Source organism: Musca autumnalis, unplaced genomic scaffold (genome assembly GCF_047663935.1).
Source record: "Musca autumnalis isolate F117 unplaced genomic scaffold, ASM4766393v1 scaffold_3, whole genome shotgun sequence".
Classification (NCBI taxonomy): domain Eukaryota; kingdom Metazoa; phylum Arthropoda; class Insecta; order Diptera; family Muscidae; genus Musca; species Musca autumnalis.
In genome coordinates, this window is record NW_027411866.1 from 75,877,995 (window position 1) to 75,890,356 (window position 12,362).

The 12,362-nt window shown below is 35.8% G+C and overlaps 1 protein-coding gene across 15 annotated transcripts in view; it reads right to left on the reverse strand.

Annotated features, from left to right (window-relative positions):
- The window catches only part of X11Lbeta, an 815,486-nt gene that overhangs the window by 757,621 nt on the left and 45,503 nt on the right, over nt 1-12,362 (reverse strand). The window lies entirely within an intron of this gene.

A 12,362-nucleotide genomic window follows, 5' to 3' on the forward strand; every position in this document is an offset into this window, starting at 1 on the left:
TTGCAGTTAAAGGCCTAGTCTTAATATTTTAGTTCAAATACTACAGATTTGTATCACATTTGCATAGTTACTTTTTAGAGAAAATGCACATTTCCCAAAAGAAATGGACCCGAATACATACTGCCACAAGCCAAAACTTTGGCTGCGAACGGGCAGTAGAATAGATGTTGGGTGTCGTGAAGGCTTTGATGGCAGAGGGGCACCTGTTTAGATTAACGGCGACAATGGGTTTTCTATAAGATTTAAAAATGCTACTGTAAAAATGGAGTTCCCCAAGGTGGGGTGATATCTCCGGAACTATTTAAGCTCTACCTCTCCTGTATTCCGCCCCCTCCAGACGGCATCGAGATCCTAACATATGCGGATGATAGCACGATCTGGCGTCAGGTACCTTCCCTGATGACATCTGTGAGAGACTGAACTCCTAACCGATCTTACCACCTTTCTCCACGCGAGGAATATGCAGATTTCCGCCACAAAATCTACAGTCACTCTGTTCACCACATGGACAGCGCACTTTGGAAGAGAATTGAATGTCGTGGTCGACGGCCACAAACTGTCCCAAAATTTTAGGGGTCATATCTGCGACAAACTGAAAATTAGGAACAAGGTCCTCAAGTCCCTAGCCGGCAGCACTTGGGGTGCAAATGAAGAAACCTTGTTGACCACATATAACGCGATAGGTCGGTCTGAGGTTAGCTATGCAGTACCAGAGTGGTGCACGAACCGCAACAGGGTGCCTCCTCAGGGTGCCTTTTTCCAGTGGCAGAACTTGCTCGGGAGAGAGGTTCAACGATGTAAGAGAGAACCTTTAGATTACGAAGTCTATCAAGCAGGTTTGGATAGCATTCTCAAAGATGCAGTTGCAACTGCCATTAACAACTATCGTGGGAATGCATGCTGTCCTCGGAATACATCCACCCATCTATCGCAGCTGAAGAAAGTCAGCTGCCACGATAAACCAGATTTGCTTTGGCTCAACTACGTTCAGGATGGTGCGGCCGCCTAAATTTCTAATTTGCAAGCCCTCACTGCACAGTGGATCCACTTGTATGGAGAAATTGGCCAAAAATATTTCCATTTTAAACAGCAAGCTAATTCGCTGGATGCAGCTTTGTGCTGCTGCGAAATTTTTTTTATGAAACCGTGAACGTAGCATTCTCCCCTCTTGCCTCTCTGGAAGAGTTATACGGTATGAATTGTTTTATGCTGTTAATACAAAATGTCATAAACACAATGCCGATTACACCGTCTGACAACTTTCAAAAATATTCGTTGCACTATATACGTCTGAAACTATAGGCAAAATGGAGTAAAAAAGTATCAGTCCGCTTTGCCGACAGAGATATATCCTTAGCCTCTGTGAATTGAAATATTCATCTACGGTCAGATCGAATATTTATGGTCTTTTCATTATTTTGTGGCCTTTTTGTGGACATTTGAACGTGTCTACGAAAATATGGATTAGAATTAAAGTTCAAAAGTGTTGCAGAGGAGGTACTTAAAGGAATGGACCGACATAGTCCATTATGGAAGTGGATATTATTTTGGGAGTCATATCTTTTCGATAGATATCGCGCCCACTAGGCATTTCAGTGGGTCGTCGTATAACTTATGGAACAGTATGCCAGGAAGCATGGACTTGTCTACGAAAAACATAATACCCTAAGGTACCTACATTTTAGAGATTAAACTAAATTTGAACAAAATATTGGGAAATCTAAAGTTTGAAACAAATTTGTTCAAGAGATATCGTGCATATCATTTAAGTAACATTTTTAAACATTCGGGGGAAGTACCGGTATTGCCTACCTTCGAACTGGAAGTATGACAAACTATGAAGAAGGAAAAATTTTGGACCAAATCGGGTAGTTCGAGAGTTATCGTGCTCTCCAGCCACTACGTATGGTGCCATTGGGTTTTTACTCCTTTGGAGCTATTTTCTCTAGAAGCGTAAGCGAGGCAGCGAATACAAGCTGCTACAACAAAAACCAAAGAGATTCGGGAACCGGTCCTTAACTGAACTTTTCCGAAATTTTGTGTGGGAGGTACCCGAAAGAGTGGACCGATGGAGTCCATACCAGAACCTTATCTAAGTCTGGTAGAAATTTCACGATGTGCAAAGTATGGATCAAATCCGTTACTCCCTTCAAGAGTTATAGTGCGCACACATTTTCCGAACTTTTGTGGGGGAGGTACCGGAAGGAGTGGACCGATATAACCCATCTTCGAGCTTAAACTAAGTTTGGACAATATATTACGAAAGCCAAATTATGGACCAAATCGGTTCATCCTTCGAAGGTTATCGTGCGCACCAGCCAGCCAGACTCCAAATTGTCTGACACGGATTTCGTTCAAACATACTTGGGGTCTAAAACCATTATTTCGACGAGGCACATTTTGCCCGTATGAAAGTGTATATACCCTCGTTAGCATAAAAGCCGAGGGTATGATGACACTTAAGATTTTTCGTTTTCTCATTATGTTGACCTTTTAAAGGATATTCAAATTTGAAAGTAGAACATTTTTTTAAAAAAAATTTTTTAAATACTTGTACTCATCGCATGATGCTGTTGTTGGTGTCATATTAATGTGTAGAATATTGGCTTAACTGAAGATGAGGTTTGGTGGATTTTATGGGTTCCGAATTAGTTCTTTAAGACAAGAACTACAACTTTTCCTACGAGAGCAAATTAAAATTCTTAGCAGTTTAGATGTATGGCTCCGAAGCCTGGGTACTTGCGCAAGCAGACATGGCAGTGCTTGGTGTGTTTGAGAGAAAAATTCTTCGAAAGATCTACGGACCAATCTGCGTTGACGGTGAATATCGACGTCGCATGAACCACGAGCTATATCTGCTGTACAACGACATCAATATTGTTAAACGTATCGAGATGCAGCGATTGCGTTGGCTAGGCCATATCATAAGAATGAGCGATGATGACCCCGCTAAAAAGGTGTATAAACAAAGATCGCTTGGCGATGCACGCAGATTGGCAGGCCAAGGAATAGATGGCGCAAACAAGTGGATGATGAGATGAAAAGGCGCGGTATTCCAGAAAGCGAAGCAACAAATAGAGAGAATTGGAGATCTTTTCTTAGTTCGGCCTATAGAACAAATGTTCTGTAATGGGCCAGCTAAGTAAGTAAGTAAGCAGTTTAGAAGATGAGCCTGGCAAAATGATCAAGGCCTTAAACCTTTGGGCCAATAACCGCGAAAGTATAAGTGATAGGAAAAAAAAGACGGGACACGTGTCTTCTTATTTTCGGTCTTCTATTATGCTGCTGTGCCAGAATATGGTTGGTTCTTGATTTAATTTTATTCGTGCGCACGGTTATTTTGAATAAAAGGTTTTGTTTTTTAATGAATTTCATGCATATATTTATTAAAGAATAACTTACAAAGCTAGGATATTGAAATAGTGCACTACTGATCACCACCGGATGTGTGTAAATGGCCGAGGTGGACAATATGCATGGGACGCTAAGGCATTCTTAATAAGCAGCATAAAGAGCTGCTCGTTAAACAGTTCTTATTAGCATGAGGTATCAACTTATACTTTTCTATGGAGTTTTGACTTTTCTTTGTTGGATGAATATCCATTAGACTCGTTGTTATATGCGCTAGTCAGCGATGTAACTCATAACCCCGTTTTTACACCAACTACTTTTTGTTTCCTATTATTCCACCTTATTCGGCCTCCAAGCCATATTTCATGTTGCACTTACCTAAATAATTTCCCTGAAATAATTTCGTTTTTTTTTCTCTCTCCCTCTCGAACATTTGAGGTCTAATACTTTAATACAATTTTAATGACATTTGGGATAGATGATTGAATGAATGGATGGATATTCGAAACATGCAATAAAATCAACAGCTAATTAAACAAATTCTAGTGTTTAATCCGATATAATTTAAAAATGTAATCTATGTTAATGACATAAATCTGTGTGTATGATGGAGAATGTTTGTGTGCGTTTGTGTGCATATGTGTGAATTAGAATAAGTATGAATTTGCATAATTTCATCGACATATTTACAAACGATATATTTTTCGACTAATTATAATAATTAATGATTTTATTATTGATGATAAACATGGTGTGATAAGTGCGCTGTACTGTGTGCTAAAAAGTGTTTAGGGACGTGGGGAAAAGTATGTAGAGGGAAATGTTGGTTTAGGCCAAGGCATGTACATAAATGACATATTGAATAAAATATGTGACAAAAATCTGAGGGCAAACCATTTCAATTCGTTGGAACGTGTTCAGATGATCCCGTACTACAGAGCTTACATGGATGCGGACTACACAAATTGATATAGAATAAGCCCTGCTACGGATGGTATTACAAACCAGTTATACAAAGGAATGCAAGATAGGAAATTTTAAATCATACAAAATCCGGTCTTAAGTTAGTGCAAAATACAAATCTTGAGAAACAAAATGGACATAAACACTTTCTTTGTAGAAGATCATGAAGTGTGTCACAAAGAAGCAAGGGAAGGGAAGATAAGAAAATATTGCCAAGGAGAAAACGTACACTGACGCCGATAGAGCAAACAGCTTAAACAACAAGTTAAGTTCGGCCAGGTCGAACTTCTTATACCCACCACCACGAACTGTATTGACAATTAGTTTCCTCTCGTTTATGAAAGTACTAAGCTCTTCCTCTACTTTAAGGCGTATTCACAGAAAAAATTACTGCATTTTATGAATAGTGTTCATAAAGTCTTGCCAATGTTCAAATTTCTGCACATCATGAACGCCGTTCATAAAGCAAAAAATTCAGGTTTCTTCTGAGAGATTGAAAAAAAATTTTGGGAGTTGTTGTTTTGATTTATTGACTAACAAACCAATGTAGATGCGAACTATATCGTACAACCAATTACTTTGTTTTTTTTTTCGACAACAAACGCACTGTAGGTGGTTGGTTTGTTAGTTGTTGCGACAGTTAGCGTAAAGCATTGGTGCTCACTTCATTACGGTAGCGTAAAAACAAACCACATATATTCTCTCTTTATTTCTGATTTGCATTGCTTAGCAATGGGGAGAGTGTCTTACCACTACTAATACACCAACTGTTCTGAGCACCCCTGGCGTAAAGCGAATAGCTGTATTTCATTCAGGTTGTTGTGTTGTGGTTTGTTGATACAGTGTCAATGTGATGGTGAGACGATGAGACCATCCAAAAGAAAAGGAGAGCATTTACCAAACAAGAATGGAAATATGAGAGCAAATAATGGGAATGGAGGGAAACAGGAAAGTGATTTTGCATCTCATGAAAATCTTACATATTTTTGAAAAAAATAGTGGCTTTCGGATGGATATTAGAAACTGCACATGTACTTTATGTGAGATACATGTACAGTATGAAACAACTTCATCTTGAACAAAAATATGTAAAAATTCATGAAATATTTTTTTCTGTGTTCCTTGAAGGAGGAGAATATCTCAACTGGTGAAAATCACTTTATATTGACAAATTTATGCATTGCAGTTTTCTACCCATTGAGATTCCAAAATACCAAGTAACATCCACTTCATGTGGCGCCAACGTTGTTCTTTCCAAAAAATGAGCCAATATTTAAAATTTTCCGAATTAAGCTTTTGTATCCTCTGACAACACACAATACAAAATTACGGTAACCTTCAATAAATCTTAAATCGGGTGGTACAGCTATATGGGGGGCTATACAAAAACGTGGTCTTATATTGTCTGATTTTTGGAAGGTTTTGTGCCTGTTATAATGTGTTATATCTCTAACGAAGACTAAATACGAAATTTCAGTTATTCCGGTTGAATAACCCGGTTGAGTACCATCCTATGGGGGCTATATCAATACGTCGTCCTGTACCGAGAAATTTCTGGAGGAAAGTTTTGTAACTCCAACGAAGAATAAATACCAAATTTCATTAATTTCGGTTGAATAATCTGGCTACTCCTAAAACCAACAAATTGCTGACAATCGGTAGGTAGCGTGGAAAATGTTCAAGTGGTAAGTGTTATACCCCCAAAGAAGACTAAATGCCAACTTTCAATTTCCACCATTTGAGTGGGCAATGAGGCCACAACCATTAAAATACTGAAAATCGGGAGACACCACTCTATAGGGACTATTTGAAAACGTGGACCTATACCTACTTGACCTATGCTGGTGGAAAGTTTTATACCCCCAATGAAGACTAAATACCAAATTTCAGTCATTTCGGTGGGATATTAAGGCCACAGCCTTCAAAATACCGAAATCGGGAGGTACCGTTCTATAAAGTCATGGACCCAAGCCGATTAAATTCATGTGGGACGTTTTATACCAGCAACTAAGACTAAATACCAAATTTTAGCCTTTTCCACTAGGAAACTCAACTGTCAAGTAACAGGTAGTTCGGTCAAAAGGTAGTTTCAAATTCTCAAAATAAAGAAAATACTATTATGTGGGGGCTATACAAAACATATGTATGTTGACAATTTTTGGTGGAGATGTTTTGTGACCACTGGGAACCGTAAACGTCAAATTACAAGAACTTCCATCAAAAAAGGTAGCTAAAATCCTCAAAATACCGAAAATCGGGAGGTAGCGTTATATGAGGGCTATACCAAAATATGGATCTATGTTGACAATTTTTAATGGAGATGTAGTTCGGTGATAAAATTGCTTTAGGGAGTTATACCGAAAAATAGACCTATTCTTAAAATTTTTCGTGGAGTGATTCTGTGATCATGTCATTGTGGTGGGTACAACAAATTTCAAGAAAATCGAAGAGTACATCTTCTATATATATTAAAGCAAATGGTGTTAGTTACTATGCTTATAACTCAAGAACCGCTGAATTGATTTTGACAATTCGCACCAATTCGGAATGGTCTCATGGCAGAAAAGGATAAAACCTAAAAAAATTCGAAAATCTGCGAAAAATTTGCAAAAATATTTTTTGAAGAAAGTAAATTTTCCACACATTTCAATGGAGCTTCACGTTAGGAGTATACCGCGACACTTTCTTTAGGCAGTTTTTTGCAAAAAATTTTATATTCGCCAACTGTGAGCGTCTGTTGTACGACTTTGTTTTATTAAGTTTTTGAAAGTTGTATATGCATTTTTTATTCAAATCGGTTTTCATTTATTTTCAAGCGTATTTTTGGGAAATTAACTGCGAAAAAGGTTCAAAGGAGAGAGTTTAGTTTAGAGTTTATAAAGATTAGTATAAGTAGTGGTTTTGGTCATGTTCCGGTTGAAAAGATGAAGGTGATAACGCAGAAAGTGGTTTACACAGTTTTGAGGAAAAAAGTACAAAATCCACGAAATTTGTGAGATATTTTAAAAATCACCAAACCCTTAATTTAACATGAACTCGAAATTAAATACAGGGTAACCGAGTAATCGCTTGAGAACAGTCACGTGTTAGTGTAACAAGACTGCAAGCATCCGAAACACACACAGAACCACAACTGATCGAATAGCTCTGTTAACAAGAAGAAATGAGGCGCTCAGCGCCAAAACGGCCTAACCCACATTTTCAAAAAAATCAAACTGACTATGCTGGACGAACCGGAACCTTTTGTAATATATACTAAAAAAATCCCCAATTGCATAGGTTAACCCTATGTTATTCTACATGCCGTAAACTGTTTTTCCTTTACTGAAAGTTTGAAAAAATGTGGACGCCAAAATGGCCTAAGCCTCATAGGCAAAATCGAATACTGGAAATAGTCAGGAGTATATTTGAAAAATAATATAAAAAGAATTGTAAGTAAAGAATTTGTAAGTAAAAACCAAAGGTTATGTGTAACATAAGAATGAACACTATTTGCACATACATGGTCAATAATTCGGCCTTCTCAGTGGAACGGATAGAACACAAATTTTTAGTGTCTGGCCATTCATGCCTACCATGCTATCAAGATTTTGGTCTCATTGAAAAGGAAAAAAAAAACATATTATAAGGGCATTTTTACGCCTGATGATTGGGATCGTGTAATCCTCACGGTAAAAAGAGAACCATGTCACTTGGTAAAGATAACGACAGATGAAATAAAAAGCATATCCTCAATTTAGAAACTAGTATCAAACAGAAAAATCTCCGAAGACAAGACTTCAAAAGTTGAATGGCTTGATTCAGTGCCTTCGATTCCAAAATGCGAAGTCATTTTTACTTCAATACAAATATTCAAATAACATAAATGTTTTATTTCAAGAAGTTAATACCCCAAAAAGGAACTCCAGCAAGTACGTAAATTTTGAATTGGAACCGCTTTATCCGGGAGGACGATTCATTAAAGCTGCAAAGTTTAAGGATTTACAGAAACTCAAAGGGTAAATCATGCATTTTATAATAATTTAAAAACAAATTCGAGAGCCGAAGATGAAGATATTCAGGAAGAAGATCAATAATTTTTATTAATATGTATCAATTAAAACGCTCACAGTTATTTTTATTATTCATCTGCATAACTTTTGTTTTAATAAATGGAGACAAAATGGCCTAACCCTCAGTTCCTATCAATATATTTTTTTAAATGGATGCCAAAACGGCCTAAGCCACTTTAATTTTTTTATTAACTGATTAAAACAGTCTTTATGTATGTAAACTAATACCTAATGATTAACCTAAAACAAATATTACAACTAATATGTGTTTATGATTAATAAAAACATTATAAAAATATTTTAAAAACTTGTTTTCTTTCAACTTCGTTTTTCTCAGAACCATTTCTATGTGGGTTAGGCCGTTTTGGCGCTGAGCGCCTCAAATATACAAAGTCTCAGTGAAAATACAATTACCACAGTTGTCCGTGTTACCAGAGCCATTGCATCTAATTCCGAATTCTGGAGAAGGTGGTTACTTGAAAACTATCGGGACCCTCTGCTCAAAATAGATTGATTAATTAAAACGCAAATATAAATGAGCCCTAATAAATCAACATAAATCTCACAAAAAAGTATTAATAGTAATTTCACGTTCATTACTTTTTGCTACTTACATGATATGTTTTTACATATGTGTTGTCACTTTTACATATGTGGTGTCCCACATACACAAAGTGACAACTCATATGTAAAAAGCATATCGTGTAAAGTAGAACTAAAATTTTCTATAATTTCTATCACAATAATAAATAACCAGATGATAAGAAGTCATTAATTGACTTAAATTGGAGAAAGTATTGCAAATTATCATTGACTCAAAACGAAATTTAACTTAAACAACATCAATTTAGTTCTTCATCTTCTTTCGAGAAAATCTTTGATTCAAAAATTTTAAATGGGACAATAAAGACCCCGCTTTTCGAATTTAACCAATTCGCCATGGAAATTCAAATATTCGGTACTAAATTAAAATCCCTAAGATCGTATTCGTTCCTTCGTATTCAATTGATTGAGTGAAATATCACGTCCAGTGGTGAAACAAGGATTTCAGAAAACCATCGATTATATTTTTATTTACATCGCAAAATGTGTTATTTTCTTAAAAAATATATCTTAGCCCCGATTTACACTTGCCTAATATCCTCACGGTAATTGTCAGTTTATACGACAAAGATTCGAAGAAAATAGAAACACTTTGCCTCTCAGTACCCTCTATCTTCGACAAAGTGACAATTGTCGAAAGTACATTTGTCTAATGTGCGGCTGCTTCAAAGATCGTCCTAAACAGTTCAAAACAAAAAAATGTTTGCAATTGAACTCTACAAGGTGATAGCAATAATGTTATTATAGGTTTGAACCAAAGCCACCAAGTACCTAACACACTGCGAGACGAAGTTCGCCGGGTCATTGATAAAAAATGATTTTAAATATTAAATGGTGAACATTGCATCCAAACTAGAGTTGGGTAATCTAGTTCCTATTTCCTTGAACTAGTTCCAAAACGTATGAGTAACGCCATGAAATGTAACGTGCGATATTAAGTATACACAGTTTGTTCAAAGAAAACATGTGGGCCATTGGAACTGCGAAGTAAACGAGATAGTTCCATATAGTTCATTTGGCACAACTCTAATCCAAACCCATTGTGCAAATTTTTTATTAGATAGCTGATAAAAACAAATAATACAAAAAAAGATTTTTTCTATTTGTTAAGTTTGTTTTGGTAAAAATTCATGTAACACCGCGAAATATTCGTCGGAGACCCCCAATGTGGTATACCAATCTTCATATCTCGACGAGATAAAGCGATTTTGAGATGTGTGTCCGTCCGTCCGTCCGTCCGTCTGTCTGTCCATTATAAATTGTAAACACGCAATTATGGACCGATCGTCACGAAATTTTGTATGGAGGTCGGGTTCAGATCAGAATAGATCCCTATTCATATTGGTGATGATCATGAAATATTTAGCGGGTGAAATGGACCAAAAACATAATATTTATCTAACTTTCTAGCGGCTCTGTAGGTCTCAATAATAGTCCGATCAACGCGTAATTTTAAATAAGGTAAGAGTATATCACAAAGGTGAAGCTTGCAATTTGAGATGGCGATCGGATAATATTTAGAGGGTTAAATGGACCAAACCTTTTGTGTAAAAATTGTGAAAATTTTTAATATACAGCTTATATCTTAATTCCTGGAAGTGACATTCCGGACAAGTGAGATATACTTGAAAGTGGAACATTGACCTTTCAATTGATGCCAATTATGTTGGTGTGCATGATCAGTAGACATCGGATTTTTGCATGTTTTTTATATCTCATCCGATTGGGCTCAAATTTTGGATCTAGGGGTTTTAAGGGTCAATTTGAGGTCATATCAAAAACATGCAAAAAATATGCAAAATATATGCAAAAAATATGCAAAAAATATGCAAAATATGCAAAATATGCAAAAAATATGCAGAATATGCAAAAAATATGCAAAATATGCACTCAGATTTTGGCCGAAAATCGTCATAAAAGTCGTAAAATTGACATTTAAAGTTGGGAAAAACCATCAAAAAATACATAACAGTGTTCTAAACTAAGACTGTTGCCGTTTAACGTCGATTTTTTCAGCAGATTATTATGTTATTGAGACCGTTTACGACAGTGTGGTGTTGGGTATAAAAATATGGTATCGTAATACAATTTTTTTTATTATTAAACTATGTAAAAATAGAATCTTCTATCTATATATATAAAAACGGATGATGTTAGTTACTACGCTTATAACTCAAGAACGGCTGAACAGATTTTGACAATTCGCACCAATTCGGAATGGTCTCATGGCAGAAAAGGATAAAACCTAAAAAAATCGCGAAAATTTTCGAAAAATTTGCAAAAATATTTTTTCAATAAAGTCAATTTTTCCACAAATTTCTATCGAGCTTCGCGTTTGGAGTAAATCTTGGCACTTATTTGGACAGTTTTTGGCGAAAATTGTATTTGCACCTACTGTGAGGGTCCATTGTACGCATTTGTCAATTTTTGAAAGTTGTATAGAATTTTTATTCACAATCAAATCGATTTACATTTATTTTCAAGCGTCTTTTTAGGAAATTAACAGCGAAAAAATTTTAACAGGGCTTAGATTAGAGTTTGTAAAGATTAATGGTGGGTTCGGTCAGATACCGATTGAAAAGACTAAGATGATAATGCCAAAATTGGTTTCCACAGTTTTGAGGAAAAAGGTACAAATCCACAAAATTGGTTGGTTAATTGAAACATCAAGAGCTCCGAGGTAATTTCATTGGAAGTGAAGTTGTGGCATATATGTATACTTTTAAACCGTAGGTAAAAACATCTTCGAAAAATAAACTTCCGATGTATGCGGTATAATATTTAAGCTGTACCAGATATATTTTGATACTGTTAAGATTCTGTCATGATACAAAAAAGGCAATTACAAACGGCCAAATACATACATACAAACATACATATGTACATTGGTACTGTTGGTACACTGCACGCAGAGAAAAAATATTGTTGGAACAATCCTATTCTAAGAACAAAATAGTGTATTTTAAAATTCTTAAAATATATATTGTTGGCGCAACAATAAGTTTTGTGTCATTATGTTCCCTAATAAAAAATATATGGTTGAAACAACAATATATATTTTCAGATTTTTAAAATACACTATTTTGTTCTTAGAATATGATTGTTCCAACAATATCTCTTCTCTGTGTGTGTATGTATGTCATTCGAAAAAAGGATGATATTCAAAATTGGAAAAAACAAGAAATCGGAGGTACTGGAGTTTTTTTGGTCGAATTATCTGACAAATATTCTTCATCGGCGGCATAAGTAGGTAAATACTTATTAATCGTTAATAAGTTTGTGGTATTAATTTGACTATGTTATTTACGTCGAAATTAAATATTGGGTGACCAAGTAATCGACAACAGTCACGTGTTAGTGTGACAAGACTTCAAGCATCCGAAACACACAAAG